At 48.1% G+C, this 20,427-nt stretch overlaps 1 protein-coding gene across 1 annotated transcript in view; it reads right to left on the bottom strand.

Moving 5' to 3' along the window:
* Window positions 1-20,140, bottom strand: part of ndrg4 (NDRG family member 4) — a 259,801-nt gene extending 239,661 nt beyond the window's left edge. The window contains exon 1 of the mRNA XM_038807026.1: window positions 20,014-20,140. The gene's annotated coding sequence lies outside the window, so the exon portion shown is untranslated. The remainder of the gene's footprint in view (window positions 1-20,013) is intronic.
* Between the last annotated feature and the right edge of the window lie 287 nt (window positions 20,141-20,427).

Below are 20,427 nucleotides of genomic sequence, written 5' to 3'. Positions count from 1 at the left end.
GGGGGGGGGGGGGGGGGGGGGGGGGGGACACTTCCCCCTACACACCTTCAGCTACACTTTCCTGTTGAAACTACCCCACTTCTTGGTAAAAAGAACTCAAACCAATGCCTCCGAGCTGGAGTTGGCCTGTGACCACTCATTCCATGGCCGCCAACAGAAGTTGTTGACGGAGTGTTAAATTCTGGTCAGGTCATAGGGAGAATGGGATCTTTTACATGCACCTGAGGAGCCATCCATTATCTTGCTTCAAACTCCAATCCAAGAGATGTCACCTCTAAAAGTGCATAACTTCCTCAGTACTGCACTAAAGTATCACCCGAAAAAATGTCTCCAAGTGTTGATGATTTTGAATCAGCAACCTCGTGATTCAGGTGGCAGTGCATCTATCTGTTGAATTGTCCAAAGTTGTTCTGTAATGGAGCTTGATCAACTAACTCTGCACAGGCCAAGAAACAGATCATCTGATCATTATCACATTGCTGTTCCTGGGAGCTTCCTGTGTGCAAATTGGTTGGGTTGCTGCATTTCCTAATTTACAAAACTAACTACAATTCACAAGTTCTGAATTGGCTGTAAACTGGCTTGGAATAGCCAGAGGTTGTGAAAGGCATGATATAAACACATATACTTTGTTCAATGCGTGCACGACTGTGTGTCCCCCTGGCAGTGACAAGTTTTTAAGTACTATGGGGGCGATTCTCCGAGCCCCACGCCAGACCGGAGAATCGCCGCAACTGCGCCACGACGCCGGCGCACGATTCTCCGAGGTGCGGAGAATCGGCGCCATTTGCGCCGACGCAGTTGGCACGGCACCGGCCGCTGGAATCGGCGGACCACCGATTCTCCAGCCCAAGCGGCCGCGTGGATACAACAGTGTCCTGCCAGCGCCGTTCACCCCTGGTCGCTGCCGGCAGGAACTCTGCGCGAAGGGCCGGGGGGTGGCCTGTAGGGCGGTAGAAAGGTGATCCTTCTCTGAGGGGGGGAGGCCTCTGATGGGTCTGGCCCGCGATCGGGGCCCACCGATCGGCAGGCCGGCCTCTCTTCCCCCCCCCCCACCCCGGGCCTAATTTCCTGCGCGGCCGGCCCCTGAACACCGACACCGTGTTGAGTCGGGTCCGGCGCATGGAAGAAGTCCCCCACGCATGCGCAGGTTGGCGCGGCACCCATTTGCCGCCGGGAAGAGAGGCTGGAGCGGCGTGAACCGCTCCAGCACCATGCTGGCCCTTTTGGGGGCCAGAATCGGTCGTCCCTGTGCCTGCTTTGGTGTTCATGACGGCACGAACACTTGGGCTCCATTTAGGAGAATCGCCCCCCCCAAGGTCAATTTTCACTATCAGCAAACCAGAAAATATTTAATCACACAGATCTTTTAGAAGCAAGTAATACTTTCAAGAAATAAATTCAATCTGAACAAATACTGAATTTGTTACAATTCCTGTTTATCACATGAATATATGCTGGAATTAACCATACCTGAAACATTACAATTCAGAGAATCATAACAATTAAGACTAGGATAATATTTTTATTTCCAGAGCCTTCCTTTTCAGTGAATTGGGATGATTTAGTTAGCGCAAGTTGTGACTGGTGCAAGTAATTCACACCGAGAAGCCAAGACAGTCGAATTTATTGTATCACCAAGATTATATAGGATCAAATGAAGGACCATTTTTGCACCTGAGCAATTCCAGCAATGTGCTGTTGACGACCCAAATGATGTGTGAACCATCGCTATAGCAACAGTTAACTTTCACCAACCTGCAAGTGGCCACAGAAAATGATCTTGCCTGCTCAATTGTACGTCTTAACTTCAGCACCACCCCTGGCCTACTTAGAATGCAAGATTAGATAAGGCTTTCATTTATGCCTTTCAGCATTTAGAATCCAAAATCTCTGAAATGGAGCTGAGCACACACCGACACAACACCTAGGGTTTCCAGTGTGCTAGGCCACATAGCAATAGGATGTGGATTTTGTGGTGATATGCATCACTGTAAATACACAAGGGGTTAATGTAAATACACTAAGACTAAGTAAACACTAGAGGGAGCAGCAGAGACATCATGACATGCAGACATACAGCTAACGAACACATAGAATAGGACACGACAAATGAGCAGTCAAGACACCCAGAGGTGACACTACCACAAGGGGGCAACCCATATAAAAGGACAGGGCACACATGCACTTTCTCTTTCCACATGCGATACTCAGAGAGAAGGACAGGGGCAGATCGGAAGCATCACACCCACCGCATGGCTTAGTTAGACTGAGTTACTATAGCAAGATTAGCAGGAGAGTCGAACTCAAGTAGGAGAATTGTTAACTGTTTAATAAATGTGAAACCTATCCTCCAAGTCTGAACCTTCCTTTGTCAGAGCATACATCAAGGAAGCAGCTTATGCTACATGAAGAAGCATAACACAACAAATTTAACAGCTCATGATTCCAGACAAGGCAACAGAACACTTAAGAGCAATGCAGTGCTAAATGAGATGAGAGGTTTCAACTGCAGAAATGCTGTAGCTAGATATAAAGCCAAGGGCTGGAAAGTGTGTTGGGACATGAGCAAAATAGGAGGGTGCTTGGATTGACCACTGTCCATTGCCTGGCATGGCCAGCTGGAATTAGGGTGTTCTTATAGAAAGGGACTCAGAAGTAGATTACTCACAGTCTATTGTTCAGAACAAAATGGAAGTGATCCTTTCTGTGGGCCAGCATTCTCTTGCTCTGTAGGAAGATACCCATGGTCAAAGAGCAGACAGAAAGGGAATGCTGACTTCAGAGGTGCTGGGTGGGATACTCCGCGGCCAATACCGGAATCGCGATTGACGGAGATTTGGTTTGGACGGCAAAATCGTGGCGTTGGCAGTTTCACGGCAAATTGCAATTGTCCAGTGCCTCGGGTGCCTCGGTGGGCAGTGGGATGGGGTTGGGGCAGTGGGATGGGGATGGGACACCAGAGCAGTTGCCGCTGGCTGAACTGTAGCCCTGAGCCAAGTCCACCTCCAACGCCCGCCCAATCGCCCTCCCACCCGCGCCCCCTCGGCAGCCAGCCCTGCCAACCCCACCCTTCTGTCAGAGCACCAAAGCAGGTTGTAACATTGTGCACAGGCGCCTAATGTGAAAACATATATACAGGTTTGTGCATTCACCCCTGATACTAAACTGTGCCCTGTACCCATGCCAACTTAACTGGTGTCTAATTTTCTGGCTTTACGCGCCCTAATGCTATGTCTAGGTCGATCCCCAGAAGGTCCATCAGGAGTGGTGGAGACCTGCTGTGATTCCCGCCCTGCGCCTTTGGTCCCCTTTGACGGGTGCCTTCTGGGGCGACTGGACCAGAGTGGGCCAGCTGGCATGGTGCTGCCCTATTCTGCCGCTTCCCACCAGATGTGCCAGGGATGGGAAGGGGAGGGGGGGGGCGGGGCGGGTGAGAGAAAGAGTGTCCCCCAGTACCTCTCCTGCAGGTCACAGACACGGGTACCATCACCACCTTCTCCCTCAGCGTGTCTGATGGCCCTCGGGCTACTTCATGGGGGTGCCAGTTGAGCTAACCTGAGGCTCCCCTGTCACCTGCTGCTGCCAATCCTGGAGGCCCACTCTCGGCTCAGCCAGGGTCTGCATGCTCTCGGCTATGGAGCACAGGGAGTGGACCACCTCCACGACTACATCTCTACATCGATGGGACTGTCCATTCCAGAAGCCTGAAACCCGCCTGGATGGCAGCTAGTCCCTGGGGAGGACTCGCCCCCGACCGCCCGCCCCTTGGGAGATCCTACCTCCAACTGCTGTACCAGAGCATGTAGTGGTGCACACCAGATAGTGCCTCAGGAGCCTCTTCACAAAGTGCCCAACCAAGTTGAGTGTCTCTGAGATGGTGGAGGGTGTTGAAGACAGCTGTGACAGGAAATCTGTGTCATCATCGGACCCGAGCTACGGCATGTCCTGGGACTCAGGTTGATGGCTCCCGTATGTGTTGGTGGTCTTGTCGCTGCTCAACACCCAGGGCTCGGGTTCTGGCTGCGGCCGGGGACACCAGAAGGACCTGCTGCTCTGCCGCAGTGAGGGTCCACAGGTCCGCCAATCCCCCTCCAGCCTTTTCCCACTCCCGGCGATGGGGTGGGTGGGAGGGGTGCAGAAAACGAGTTTTAGACAGTCCACGCATGCAGCCCAGGGAATGTGTAGATGGTGCATCAGTGGCCAGGGCACCTGACCATTGCGGCCAATATGGGTGCCGGCATGTGGTGCAGAGTGGGGGATTCGGACGCCCTCTGGGTGGACCACTGAAAAACATGGCTAGAGAAGTAATAAGAGGGAACAAAGAAATGGCAGAGGAACTGAATAGTTACTTTGCATCTGCCTTCACGGTGGAAGACACCAGTGGGATGCCAGAGCTCCAGGAGAATCAGGGGGCAGAGGTGAGTGCAGTGGCCATGATTAAGGAGAAGTTTCTGGGGAAACTGAAAGGTCTGTAGGTAGATAAGTCACCTGGACCGGATGGACTACACCCCAGGGTCCTAAAAGAGATAGCTGAGGAGATTGTGGAGGCATTGGTGGTGATCTTTCATGAATCACGAAAGGACTGGAAAGTGGCTAATGTAACACCACTGTTTAAGAAGGGAGGGAAGCAGAAGACGGGAAATTATAGGCCGGTTAACCTAACTCCGGTCATTGTAAGATTTTAGAGTCTGTTATTAAAGATGAGATCACGGAGTTCTTGGAAGTGCATGATAAACTAGGACGGAGTCAGCACGACTTTGTCAAAGGGAGGTCATGTCTGACAAATCTGTTAGAGTTCTCTGAGGAGGTAACAAGGAGGTTAGACAAAGGAGAACCAGTGGACGCGATTTATTTCGATTTCCAGAAGGCCTTTGACAAGGTGCCGCATAGAAGATTGTTAAATAAGTTAAGAGCTCATGGCTTTAAGGGTAAGATCCTGGCATGGATGGAGGTTGACTGGCACAAGGCAGAGAGTGGGGATAAAGGGGTCTTTTTTAGGATGCCAGCCGGTGACTAGTAGTGTGCCTCAGGGGTCTGTGCTGGGACCACAACCTTTCACAATGAACATTTTGGAAGGAGGAATTTAGGCATGGACTATTTTCTAAATGGGGAAATGCTTAGGAAATCAGAAGCACAAAGGGACTTGGGAGTCCTTGTTCACGATTCTCTTAAGGTTAACGTGCAGGTTCAGTCGGCAGTTAGGAAGGCCTCTGCAATGTTAGCATTCATGTTAAGAGGGCAAAAATACAAGACCAGGGATATATTTCTGAGGCTGTATAAGGCTCTGGTCAGACCCCATTTGGAGTATTGTGAGCAGTTTTCAGCCACATATCTGAGGAAAGATGTGCTGGCCTTGGAAAGGGTCCAGAGTAGGTTCCCTGAATAATCCCTGGAATGAACAGCTTGTTGTATGAGGAATGGTTGAGGACTCTGGGTCTGTACTCGTTGGATTTTAGAATGATGAGGGGGGGATCTTATTGAAACTTACAGGATACTGCGAGGCCTGGATAGAGTGGATGTGGAGAGGATGTTTCCACTTGTAGGAAAAACTAGAACTAGAGGACACAATCTCAGACTAAAGGGATGATCCTTTAAAACAGAGACGAGGAGGAACTTCTTTAGCCAGTGGGTGGTGTATCTGTGGAACTCTTTGCCGCCGAAGGCTGTGGAGCCAAATCACTGAGTGTCTTTAAGACAGAGATAGATAGGTTCTTGATTAATAAACGGATCAGGGATTATGGGGAGAAGGCAGGAGAATGGGGATGAGAAAAATATCAGCCGTGATTGAATGGCGGAGCAGACTCGATGGGCCGAGTTGCCTAATTCTGCTTCTGTGTCTTATGGTCTTATGTGGGATAGTGGTTGGTGCCACAAGCACAGTGCTGCCTACTCACCTTGGCTGCCCTGAGGAGGTTGTGCGTTTTTTTTCTGGCACTGCTGGCTGGTTGGGACAGTGTTGCTCTGGCACTGTCCGTCTCTGCTACCTGCACCCAGGCAGGGCAAACGGTGATGACTGGCAGCCTCCTTCCAGGGCCAGGGTACAGGGTCGCCCGCCTTCCTTCCACAGCGTCTCAAGCTTGACTTCCGTAAATCTGAATCTGAGGGTTGCTTGCCTTGCTGCCATCTTGTTGGCTGGGATGGTGTGGGTGGGGAGTGAAATGTGTATATGCGGCTGAAGCTTGTTAGCCTCCTGAGCGTCAATCGCGAATCCGGCGAATCAAGCACCGTTTTTCACTGGAATCGATTGCGTTCCATGTGGAACCGGTGCTAGCCTCTCAATTGTCATTGAATCAGTCCAGGTGCAGCGCCAGTTTTGCTGTTGTAGAAATCTAGGAATTCTGCCCCAACATTAACACTGAGCCAGAGACTATCTTCCAGATAATAATAATAATCACTTATTGTCACAAGTAGGCTTCAGTGAAGTTACTGTGAAAAGCCTCTAGTTGCCACATTCTGGCACCTGTTCAGGGAGGCCGGTACGGAAATTTAACCCGCGCTACTGGCATTGTTCTGCATTACAAGCCAGCTGTTTAGCCCACTGTGTTAAACCAGCCCCTATAGATAAGATGTTGAACGGAGACCATCTTCCGCCTCAGATGGGTGGCGGCACTATTAAGAAGAAATGCAGCAGTGTTCTTTCCAATGTTTTGGTCAATTTACATTCTAATATCGACATCTTAAAACCGATTTACCAAAATCATAGCACTACAGATGCTGGTAATCTTAAATAAAAACACAAATGCTGGAAATATTTAGGTCTGACGGCATCTGTGGAAAGAGAAGCAGACTTAACGTTTCATGTCCATCATTGCTTCTTAAAAACATGAGCCTCTACAGTGAGATTTCCGTCAGTAAAAGAATGGAATGTTTTGCACTGGTGTGACTTCAAGTAGCCTTCTCCATCAGGGCTGACACTTTGCTGAAAGGTCACTGAAATGTTTACTCTGTTTCTCTCTTCACAGATGTTGGCAGAATCATAGAATAGAATCTCTGCAGTGCAGATGGAGGCCAATCAGCGCATTGAGTCTGCACCAACCTTCCGAAAGAACACCCTACCTAGCCCCATTGCCCTGCCCTGTCCCCGTAACCCCACCTAACCTGCACATCCCTGCACAGTGAGGGGCAATTTTAGCATGGCCAATTCACCTAACCTGCATATCTTTGGACTGTGGGCGGAAACCGGAGGACCCAGAAGAAACCCACACAGACGGGGAGAAAGTGTAAACTCTACACAGACAGTTACTTCAGGCCGGAATTGAATCCGGGCGCCTGGCACTGTGAGGCAGCAGTACTAATCACTGACACCATGCCAGAATGGCAGAGTATTTCCAGCATTTTCTGCTTTTAATCGAAGGTAGATTATCTGACGATTATCATCACGTTGCTGTTTACGGAACCTTGTTGTGCAGAAATTTGGCTCCCACATTCCTACATAACATTAATGACAACACTTTAAAATGCACTTCATTGATTGTAAACTGCTTTGGAACATACTAGTATAAATGCAACTTCTTTCTTTTACTTGTATACCTTCAGATCTACACACTTAAGATTTCACTTGCCACGAGAACAAAAGGTTCACTGATTTTGATTTCAACCTGCCCTCTCCCCAGCAGTAACATTTTAACCAGGACATATGGTACTCCAGGCTACAGTTGCCCCACAGAGTTTCTGGCCTTGGCCTACAGATGGCTGCGCTGATTGCATGCTACACGTTTTCAGGACAAGGAGGAAAAGAAAGCCGAATTGAAAGTCACTTCGGCAGCTCACTCACATCTCCCAGTGACCGGTTTCAGAACAATGGCAGTAGTGACACGAGGCAATGGATCAGTGAGCTGTGCCAATGCCGGTGGTTGAATATCTCATTGACCAGCAACTCCAACTCTGTACAATGTTCAGACGCAATCAAGCTAAATTTTGAGACATATGACATGAATAAGATTAAACCCATTCAAATGGCAGCCAAGAAAAGTGCAATAACTGATCTGATGTAACGCTGTTAATACACTTCTGCCAAATCTAATAATAATCTTTATTATTGTCACAAGTAGGCTTACATTAACACTGCAATAAAGTTACTGTGGAAATCCCCCAGTCGCCACATTCTGGCGCCTGTTTGGGTACACAGATGGAGAATTCAAAATGTCCAATTCACCTAACAGTACGTCTTCAATCCCAATCCCTGGTCACTGTCCGTGTGGAGTTTGCACATTCTCCCCGTGTCTGCGTGGGTCTCACCCCCACAACCCAAAGATGTCAGGGTAGGTGAATTGGCTATGCTAAATTGCCCCTTAATTGGAAAAAGAGAATTGGGTACTCTGACTTTACAAATAAATAATTTAACTTGGTTAGAACACTGAGAATAGAAGGGCTCCACTAGAGGAAGTACATTTATAATAATCTTTATTTGTGTCACAAGTAGGTTTACATTAACACTGCAATGAAGTTGCTGTGAAAATCCCCCAGTCGCCATATTCCGGCGCCTGTTCGGGTACACAGAGGGAGAATTCAGAATGTCCAATTCAGCTGACAGCACGTCTTTCAGGACATGTGGGAGGAAACTGGAGCACCCGGAGGAAACCCACGCAGACACAGGGAGAACGTACAGCCTCCCACAGACACTGACCCAAGCGAGATTCAATTCTGGAACCCTGGTGCTGTGAAGCAACAGTGCTAACCACTGTACTACCGGGCCACCATACTCTTGCCACAATGATACCAAATATGCACAGTTGGACGAACCACCCACATTGTTGAAGACTTCTTGGATGATATGACCTCCCTGCACCCTCCATCCAGTCTCTAGGTCTGGGACTTTTGAGTTATGGAAAGGGTACCTCAAAATGAAGGGGATGTTCAGAGGTAGCATATATCAGTGATGAGAAACCTGGGCAAGGAGTGGGCCACATGAGTGGCCCTCCATCTCAGTGGGCTAGGTCTACAAGGTTGAAATTGGGCATAGGCACTAACCATGACCCCATGAAAAAGATTAAATACATGCCAAATATTTCATAAAGAGTTACAGAAAATGCTTAATCTTCGTATATTAATGGAACTGTAATCAACTTTAAATGGGAACAAAATAATTATTTATGCTTACATATATTGCAATTTACAGCAGATACAACTAAAGGTTATACATTTCTTAATTACACATATGTGCTTCAGGTATTTATTATATTTATCTTTATTAATAAACCCTACTGCTCCCGAATGCTGTCATGAAAACTTTATTATGAAGAAAACCTTAGTTATTTTGAGGGCCGGGAAGAATCCAGCATGTGTTTGCAGAGTCAAGCAGAAAGTAACTTTGGTTAGAAAGAATATGTACACAGGGCCAGTAGTTTACTGCTGATTCTCTCTAGCCAGTACCACACTGGACAGCTCTATTTATACAACTGCACTGCTAATGATTGCCCCACCACCCTCTCATTGGGAGAGACCATATTCCTCAAGTAACATGGGGTAACCAATTGTCCCCAGCCAGGAGGATCTGGGAAGGCAATAACATCCCTCCTTCAAAAGGCTGAAGCATCCGCTAAAGAACCCGGCGAAGGAGGGTTCTGAACTCGGACATCAGGCTGGGTGTCATGTGCAGGAGTCGCCGGACTGGGCGGTAAGGTGAACAGCGCTTCCGAGAATGCCGTAATATACTGCAAGTCCGTGGGCTATCGAACGGAGGGCTTCCCCTTGGAGGCTTGTCCGACGTGGGGGTCGACAAGGGGCCGATTGACAACGGCATTCGCAATTTGCATCCCTGGCTTAGGCTCTAAAGAATACCTGTAGGCAGCGATCAGCAAAGCCCAGCACTGGATCTGCACAGAAGCAATGGACGGAATTGGCTTATCTTCTCTAAAAGGCCCAAGCAGAGGCTTATGATTGGTCACAATAGTGAAATGGCAGCTATAAACATATTGATGGAAGCATTTCACTGAAAAGACGACTGCCAGGCCCTCCTTTTCAATCTGCGCGTACTTCTTTTCCGCTGCTGTCAATGTGCGGGAGGCAAAAGCTATTGGCCGTTCCCCTCTGTTCTCCATCTTGTGGGATAGGACGGCCCAGTTTGCATAGGGGAGGCATCACACATAACGAGCAAAGGCTTTTCAGGACCATAGTGGGTTAGTAACCCGGACGATGACAACTGCTGCTTTACTTGCTGAAAAGCAGTTTCTTGCAGCCGACCCCAAACCCAGATTTGATTCTTCTTCAACAGAAGGTGTAAATTGGGCCAGAATGGTTGCCAGATTGGTGAGAAACTTCCCATAGTAATTTACGAGGCCGAGAAAAGGCCCGAAGCGTCTGTCAGGGTGGGGGCCTGTTGGATTGCATGCACCGTCCCCACGATGGGGTGCAAACCTTCGCGGTCCACCGATAGCCAATGGAGATCATTTCCTTCGCCTGAAAGATGCACTTCGTGCGACATAAAAGGACTCCAACCTCTGAGAAATGTTTAAGCACAGCCTCCAAATTTTCACCACCTGGCTTTCGTTTTCAATTATGTTATTCATCCGGACGTAGCAACACATGCTTTGTGCGTACTGGTCCAACTCTCCAGCACAGCATCAAAGACATCCAAACGTCTGTAAAGAGGCATGGTGCAACAGAAAAAAACTTCCAACCCATATCCAACAACAAGTCCAAGGAGGTGGCTTCAGCAGCATAGACAGCTATCCAATTTTAACCCTCATCGCCAGTTTAGTGAGAGTCAGAAAGAATCCAGCATGAGTTTGCAGAGTCAAGCAGAAAGTTTACAAGAGTATGTACACAGGGTCAGTAGTTCACTACTGGTTCCCTCTCTAGCCGGTACCACACTGGTCAGCTGTACTGCTAATGATTGCCCCAACCCCCTCTTACTGAGGGAGCTACTAGCATGGGGTAACCAATTGTCCCCAGCCAATAGGATCCGGGCAAGTTATAACAAGTCACCAATAAATTATAAAATTATTTAAAGATAAGGCACTCACCAACTGTACCTTGTTCAATTGCGGAGAGTCACTCACCAACTAATTGCTCCACTCACAGTCTTGCACTTTTTCTGCACCCTTGTGTTTCCCAGCACCGCTCTTGGGGTTAGTCTCTGTCTATCCTGCACCCTTTAATTGCCCTGGTTCTGCTCTTCCTCGCGTTTCTTCATCCTCCAAGCCCCGCTTTCATAATCGCTCTTTCTCACGTTCTTTTATCTCTACAATGCCACTCAACTCTACTCACACTCGCGCAACAAAATGTCTTGCAGCCGCAGTCAGAACCCTAATGGGCTGCAAGTTGCCCACCACTGTCCTTGTTTTTATAATGACTCTCTGCAATTGAATAGGTACAAGCATAGCCAGGTGAATATGTCAATTTGACAATTATCCCAGAACACTTCTGCAGAACTCTCAATGGCTAGAGAGCAAGTTCCTGCTAGTTAAACAAAACCTCTACAGAGATATACAATAAATATTGTAAATAAGGGCAGCACGGTAGCATTGTGGATAGCACAATCGCTTCACAGCTCCAGGGTCCCAGGTTCGATTCCGGCTTGGGTCACTGTCTGTGCGGAGTCTGCACATCCTCCCCGTGTGTGTGTGGGTTTCCTCCGGGTGCTCCGGTTTCCTCCCACAGTCCAAAGATGTGCAGGTTAGGTGGATTGGCCATGATAAATTGCCCTTGGTGTCCAAAATTGCCCTTAGTGTTGGGTGGGGTTTCTGGGTTATGGGGATAGGGTGGTGTTGTTGACCTTGGGTAGGGTGCTCTTTCCAAGAGCAGGTGCAGACTCGATGGGCTGAATGGCCTCCTTCTGCACTGTAAATTCTATAAAATAAATCTTATCCTGCTGAATAATTAGTAATGCCATGAGGTTTAAGTTTCTGTGCTGAATAAAGAACTTCATACAATCACACAATGACCCTTACACATCTGAGTAAACAGCGGCAAAATGCTAGTGCACAACCCATAAGACATGGGGCAGAATTAGGCCATTCGGGCCATCGGGTCTGCTTTGCCATCCAATCGTGGCTGACCTGTTTCTCATCCCCATTCTCCTGCCTTCTCCCCATAACCCCTGATCCCCTTATTAATCAAGAACCTATCTATCTGTCTTAAAGACACTCAGTGCCTTGGCCTCCACAACCTTCTGCGGCAAGGAGTTCCATAGATTCACCACCCTCTGGCTGAAGAAATGCCTCCTCATTTCAGTTTTAAAGGATCATCCCTTCAGTCGGAGGCTGTGCCCTCAGGTTCTATTTTTTCCTACTAGTGGAAATATCCTCTCCATGTCCACTATCTCGGTTTCTCAGTATCCTGTAATTTCAACAAGATCCCTCCTCATCCTTCTAAACACCAATGAGTCCTCAACGGCTCCTCATATGACAAGCGTTTCATTCCAGGGATCATTCTTGTGAACCTCCTCTGGACTGTTTGCAAGGCCAGCACATCCTTCCTTAGATACGGGGCCCAAAACCGCTCACATCAGAGACTTATACAGCCTCAGAAGTACCTCCCTGCTCCTGTTTTCTAGCCCTCTCAACATGAATGCTTACATTGCATTTGCCTTCCTAACTGCCGACTGAACCTGCACGTTAACTTCAAAAGAATCTTGAATTAGGACTCCTAAGTCCCTTTGCGCTTCTGATTTCCAAAAGGCTATGCCTCCATTCGTCCGACCAAAGTGCATAACCTCACACTTTTCCACATTGTATTCCACCTGCCACTTCATTGCCCTAGTGTATTCCACCTGCCACTTCTTTGCCCACTCTTCTAGCCTATCCAAGTCCTCCTGCAGCACCTTGCTTCCTCAATAATACCTGTCCCTATGCACAAATTTGTATTAGCTTTAAATTTAGCAACCCATCTTTTGTTTAATAAATTGTCTATGAGTACAACATTACTCTGCTCAATAATTCGGTGAACAATCTTCATATGACTGAACAAACTACTCGGCAATTAATTGCTAACTCTTAGCCTGAATAAACAGGAACCTTGTGAAGTTATATAGTACGTAACCCTTAACCAGCAAAATAAAACAGAAACATCACAGTTCAATGAGGAATTCTTGTCCTCTTGAACAAATAACTAATTCACAGAATTACACAGTCAGTAATCTTACCCTGCAATAACAAACAGCATGATTTCATTCAACAGTTCTCTGGCCTTTTAGTGCAAGCAGGGCTGTGAAGAAAGTGAGGGTGGTGGAAATAATTGGATGGTCCTTTCAGAGCTGACACAGGTATGATGGGCCAAATGGTCTCCTTCTATGTTGTATTTTTTGATGATCCTATGAAATTCATTACACGAGAGGTGGATTCATTGATTTACTTCCCTTTGTATTTATAATTAACCTCTGGATGCTTCTCTGGGTTGTGATCAAATGAAGGAGTTGCTTCTTCAGGCAGCTGCTGGAAACACATCTACAGTCTCATGGTTTGAATTTTCAATGACGCCTTTCAAGGTATTAGGTGTAATTCACACAATCTAATAGTGCCGACCAACTCCTTTAGTCGAAGATTTTCTTTGAGAAAACATCTGCTAGAAATTCAGGGTAATATAATTTATTGTCCCATTTCTTTCAAATGTGAAGAACTGTGCAGGCTGGAGCTCTTCAGAAAAGAGAAGGCTGAGAGCTGACCTAATAAAAGCTCTTTAAAATGATGAAGGAGCTTGAGTGATAGAGAAGAATCCAAAAGAAGTCCATAAATATAATATGGGCATTAATAAATCCAATAATGAATTCTGGAAATTATTTACCTGGTGAGTATTTAGAACATAGAACACAATACCATGGAGTAGTTGAGATGAATAATAATGGTCCAGATTCTCTGTTTCAGACATGAAGTGCTGACACTGGGACTGAATCACTAGTGCTCTACAGCCATGGAAGCAGCGCAGGACCTGGATCAATTCAGGATCCGTTATGGGCTAGCACCGGCACCGGTGCCATGTGGTACTAGAGCAATTCCAATGAAAAATGTGTCCGATTCGCCAGGGACTGGACTGGCACTTAAGAGGCTGACAAGCTGAAGCTGCGTACAAGCATCCACCCCCACACACAAACACACTCATTCCAGCCAACAAGATGGCAACCCGAAGAACAGGGCCTGGGTTCACTGATGCGGAACTTGAGACTCCGCTGGATGACTGTGGAGGAAAGGCGGGGTACCCTGTTCTCCGGGGTGGAGGGAGGCTGCCACCCGCCACCGCAAACAGGTGGAAGAGGCTGGAGCACCGTGGGCCCCTCCGCCAGGACCGTCCAGCAGTGCCGGAAAATGCGGCACAACATCAGGGCGACCAGGATGAGTAGCTAGTGCCATGACCCTGGCTCCAATGCCCATCCCACGCACCCATAACGCCCCCCCCCCCACCACCCAGAGGGAGACGGGACTGAACCACACATGCTGGCAGTCTGCTCGTGCCCCACTCTGCGCCAGGTGCCAGAACCTACACCTCCCGCCATGGCCGGGTGACCTGTTCACAAGGTCCACCTGCTGCCCACCCCATGTGCAGCCCGCGTCTGACTGCCTCGGACTGTGCCTTTACTGTCTCCTCCTGCTCCCAGGAGAAGGTGATGCAAATGCAGGGAGAGAAGATTGGACCTGTAGTTACAGCCGGACCTGTAGTCCCTCACACGGAGCTGCGGGCACTGGACCTGGTTGCTGAGCATGGAGAGAATGCAGTCGCCGCGGTAGGTGTTGGCAGTGGGGAACCAAGTGAGCCTCCACTGAGTTGCAGTGTCCCTATGGTACACATGGTACAACCACACAACCCTCCTCCACCGCCCCCCGGAGCCAACCATGTGTCATGTCTTGTGTCTTGCAGGATCACCTGGCGATGAGGTGGGCCCTTCTGGTGTCACCCACGGCCACAACCCCAGAAGACGTTGAGTGTTGAGGCAGCACCGGACAGCAACGCGAGCCCCTAAACGCCAGTTCAAGGCCGACATCAACTTTCCGTAACAGCTGTCACCAACCCCCTCCACCATCCCAGAGACACAGTCACCTCGGTTGGGCAAATTAGTGAAGGGGCTCCTGGGGCACTATACCACACAGATGCAGCGGTACATCAGGTGAGGTAGGAACTCCCGATTTGGCACAGTCAAAGGGTGGGCCGACCCCAGGCACTAGCTGCCTTCCAGACGGGTCTCGGGCTTCTGGAAACGGTGGTGCCATCGATGCTCGAGATGCAGACACAGAGCCAGGGACTAGATGGAGCGTTGTTTCAGTTGTAGGACCATGTGTGTCTCCCAGGCCAACACTTATATGGATGGCGTCCACGATGGAGGCTTGGGGGGGGGGGGGGGGGGGGGGGGGGGGCGAAGATATCAGCCATGGGTCAGGGTGTCCAAGTCCAGGGCACTCTGCATGGGCGGTGGCTGAGGCACAGGACAGGAGTGCCCTATCGGAGGCAGCTATGTATCAGGGCTAACTGGACATTGCAGCGGCGCTCCAGAACTTGGCCCAGTCACAACAGGTCATGGTTGCGGGCGTAGACAGCATTGACTAGCTCCAAAGAGGGGTGTGGCACAGTCCCTATGCTCCATGGTCGCAGCCAATGAGACCCTGGTTGAGACAAGAGCAGGCCTCCCGGACTGGCAGCACGAGGTAGCGGGGAAGAACCGGGAGCTCACTCCGGCTTCACCCCCATCCCAGAGAGCAGCCCGGGGGCCATTAGGCACCCCGGGGAAGGAGGTGATGTTCCCCCTCTTGTCCCATCAATGGGCAGCAGGCAGAAAAGGGTGGTACCACGTCACCTGTGACACCCCAGAGGCTGCTGGGCCCATCCAGGCCTGGTCAGTCCAGAGGACAGCTGCCAAGGGGACCAGGTAAGAGGATGGGAATTCCAGTAGGCAGCCTCCACCTCTGATGCACCACCTGGATATCCATACAGACATCAGTTAGGTTGGCATGGGTGCAGCACACAGGATAGCGTTCGAGGCTAGGGCACAAACCTGTACATACATGTTCACCTGTTCACAATAAACATTTGTTCACAATCATTCCAAGCTACCATTTCTTGGATAGAAAATAAAATTCTATCTGCTCTTCTCATCTTGTCCGGTCTTGCATTCAGGGTCTTGGTCTTGCAAATAGGTTTCCCAGCTTATCAAAAACTGATAAATCCTGATTATACACCAGTCTGTTACCACATACAAATCAAAACATTCAATAGGTCATTCAGTCCACCTCCCCCACCCCCTCCCCCTCCCAACTCCCTCGAACAGATAATTCCCTCTGCTTTCCCTTTACTTTCCTCCTTCCTTAACCTGTCCAATCTAATCATGAACACCTGCCATAGCCACTAACCCTGGGAGTGCATTCCGCAGCTTCACAGAATAAAATCCTAAATCGCTTACATTTAATCTTTGCAAAGGCCTTTTCATTCTTGACTCATCAACTACTGGCAGTGGTCTATGTCCCATATTTATAACTGTAAACACTTCTTTCATTGTATTGTCCAATCTACATTTTCCTCATGAAAAACAAAACACTTTAAAAAAACTTTTGTTATGTATATCCTCATACAATGCAGGATGCTATTGCATCAGCATTACACCGTCTTTAAAGCTTAAAAGGGCGGCACGGTAGCACAGTGGTTAGCACTGTTGCTTCACAGCACCGGGGTTTCAGGTTCGAATCTCGCTTGGGTCACTGTCTGTGGGAGTCTGTACGTTCTCCCTGTGTCTGCGTGGGTTTCCTTCGGGTGCTCCAGTTTCCTCCCGCATCTCCCACTAATTTCTGAATTCCAACTTTACCTCCTTGAAAATTTGCAAACAGAATAGAGGGTTAAATGGTCTCATGTTTGCCCACATGACGCATTTCAGCTCTCCTACTTTTAGTCCTGACTAGCTGATTTTATGACAGCCCATGTGTATCTTAATGTCAACTATTATATGTGCACACACACACACCAGCTCAAAAGGAACAGTATGGCATTGCGAGGAGTGTGTCTGCATTTCTATCATCACTTCTACATGCATAATTTACCTTCATCTGCTGGAGTAACAATCAAAATGTGAACTCAGTTATCAGCTCCTAATGATGTGTTCTGTAAATGGAAGGTAACCCAGCACAAGAGAGTTACTACCTAACAGCAGGGCAAATTGTATTCAAATTAGCAACACCAATTGTTGTCAAGTAATTTCAGTAACAATTTAAAATAACAATGAATGTAGAATTATAAGGTCCTGATAATAACATGTTCCAAAAACAATTGTTAACATTGTCACCCTTACCCCTTTCTCCCACCCACTCCTTAAGGTGACTGCCTCCTTGCTGGGATGGAGTTACATAGAACATAGAACAGTACAGCACAGAACAGGCCCTTCGGCCCTCGATGTTGTGCCGAGCAATGATCACTCTACTCAAACCCACGTATCCACCCTATACCCGTAACCCAACAACCCCCCCTTAACCTTACTTTTTAGGACACTACGGGCAATTTAGCATGGCCAATCCACCTAACACGAGGACTAGTTGTCTCCTGTTCTTTGTGCAAGTGGGAAATTTTCATTAAATGATTCCTTTTGGCAAACCAAAGAGCACCTTCACCGAATTGATGATCCTCCCAACAACAATTGATATTTATCTTGGTGTGCGTCCCTGGGAACAGCCCATAGAGCAGAGTCCTGTATCACAGAGCTGCTCGGGATGAACCTCTCCAGATCCTCTTTGCAAAGGCACATCCCACAAGGAGGCGTGTGGCCGTATCTTCCCCCCACTCCCTGCAGCTGCTTCAAGGGCAGCATGCGGCGGCGCAGAGACTTTGGGTATGCATGAAGGATATGACGGGGGTGTCCTTCTCACCAGCCAACCTCGGTCTTGTTTGAAAGTTCTAGGTGAGGCATTCTGCCAAATGACTGATGATGGGAGCCATCCAACAGGATCCACAATCTCCTTTTCCCCCAGGGCCTCAAGGTTGTTACGTGCAGACCACTGTTTGATCACTTTTCATCAAAGGTGTTTTCCTGAACAAATCTTTGCATGAGACCTACTACTTGGGAGCATTCTGCGGCAACATGGCCAGAACCATCCTCTGCAACACAGGGACAGATAGAACTTCAATACGCAGTGAGACTTGGTATTTGCATACCTAGGATCTACACAGCTTGATGCAGCTGCACACAAAAGGTTGTCATCAGGAGGTTGGTGGTGTTGGGTAGATATTTTTCCTCCCTTATCCAGATATTTGAGCATGTTGTCCCTTAGGACGTGATCCATCATGGATCTCCAGATGAACACGAAGATGGCTCAGCTGACTGCTGCAATGCAGCACTGAGTACGGGCCAGACCTGCACCACATACTGCAACCCCCAAGAATACCACACACCTGATGACCGGGTTTTTGCCCGCAATGGAGAGGGAGCATCAACTCGGTGAAAGATAATCTTTTGTCTGCCCGAAACGTGTTGATCTTCCAGTGCAAAGAATTTTCCTCGATTATATGCTGCAGACTGGCAGATTCCAAGGTCAGGACCACATGCTAAAGGATGCATTCAAGCTTGGGGCAATTACCACCAAGGTGCAATGAGGAAAGGCCACTGTGTTAAGGCCCTTCGGCTAACGTTCACAGAGGGGCTGGTAAATGTGTAAAACCCCTTGGACTGCATGCTTAACCCTAACTATATGTAACTATGAAGCACCACAGAATACAATATGAATGATGTATATAGTTGGAAAAGAGTTGCACTCCCTGTAATGAAAATATTGAAACGGATTAAATGATTGAAATGTTATAGTTCCTAAATTGAAGTTTTATAGGTACTAAATAGTGCATCTAGACCTCTAGAGAAAGTGTGAAAATTATTGTACTTTACAATTATTAATTATGTCTTTCAGTGATTTTAAGAATAAAGTATACTTTTGCAAAAATAAAACTATTCCTGTTGGCTAAGATCAAGCACGAGCTCAGAATGTGATGTTTATTCTTTTCAGCTTAGATCTAGTGCCTCTCTTGTAGGGACCATGAATTGGAGTCAATTTGAATTGGTTTTTGGACCAAGCAAGCAGATGGATTAGGGGCTTACCCCGTTCACTCCATACAATGACTGAAACTCTGAGAAAGGAATAACGTTTATAAACTATTTTTTGAGGTTCATTGATTTCATTCCAAGCAGCTCTGTTTCAGAGCGCAGAGTCCTCACACACTGCTCCCAAGAGATGCACTCCATTATAAACATCAACTGCTGCTGGAGGACCGTCGACCCAGTGAAAGATGCTCCTTGGTCCACTTGAAACTTGCTGTTCTTTGGGTGGAAAGAGCTGGCAAACGAATGTGTCAGAGAGGGTGAACCAAGGCTGAATGGATAAAGGCCACTGCCCAAGATCCTCTTACAATAGTAACCCCGAGGGGCTGGAACCCGGGCGAAACACTAGACTTTATGCACCAGAGAATATTCGGCAACCTGTAATGGCGAGTAGCACTTTATTGCAAAGACGTTGATCGGTACTGCACTTCGTTACAAAGAACAAAGAAAATTACAGCACAGGAACAGGCCCTTCTGCCCTCCCAGCCTGCGCCGATCCAGATCCTTTATCTAAACATGTCTCCTATAAAGAAGTACATTTCAAAAATATACTTTATTCTTAAAATAATATTTCCTGTTAACGATCAACCGCCACAAGAGTGGTTAATGTCCCCAGCTTGTAGGAGCAAAATCCCTGCTAGTCCCACCTAGGCTCTTCTGACATGACGCATCCCGCAGACTGAAGTCCTATTGCACTCACACTTGAGGATCTTCGAAACACACACAAAGTAACGAATATATCCGCTGATTCGAACTTCTTAAATTCTATTAATTCTTAGAAAATTGATCCAAAACGATGAACAAAAATAGACTTTAGAACCTAGAGGTCACTAAGAGACCAAAACACTTCAAACCCGAAGCAAACAAAGTTATTGAATACTGAAATCTGCCTGCTCTTGAACTCAACCCACTGCCGATTTAAACGACACGAAGGAGACATCAGGAATGAGCAGCTCCTGTTGACTGAACGATGCTGGAATAGGTGCACGGACCCCAACGCTGTTGCGAATAAATACCTTAATTCCGCAGGGATTTCCGCCCACTTCGACCCGATTGTCCCGGGTCGGGGGTCCCGGCTCCAGGATACCTGCGTGGGGACGGAGACTGTGCCCGAGGCCGCTATCGGAGTCGCTCAGTGGAAAGGTTGTCGGTGGCTGGTTACTCACCCGCCGGAGTGACAGTCCTGCCTCACTGACCCAGGACACACACAGGGACAAGCAAGGAGACAGCCACCCCTCCAACATCACTGTCACATTCCGGTGATGCTCAGACCCAGTCTCCAATAAACAGCCAGCATCCCCACTTACAGCACAGCATTCACTGCCACTCAGACACTGTGACTGACAGTCAATCTGGAATGGGCGGCATTTGAAATGAGCTAATATGTTGCCTGTACTCGGAAATAAATAACAAAGTAGGCAGGGGAAAAT

This window comes from Scyliorhinus canicula, chromosome 9, assembly GCF_902713615.1.
Source record: "Scyliorhinus canicula chromosome 9, sScyCan1.1, whole genome shotgun sequence".
NCBI classification, from domain to species: domain Eukaryota; kingdom Metazoa; phylum Chordata; class Chondrichthyes; order Carcharhiniformes; family Scyliorhinidae; genus Scyliorhinus; species Scyliorhinus canicula.
The sequence above is the reverse complement of the archived record's forward strand: the minus strand, read 5'-3'. Positions and strand labels throughout refer to the sequence as shown.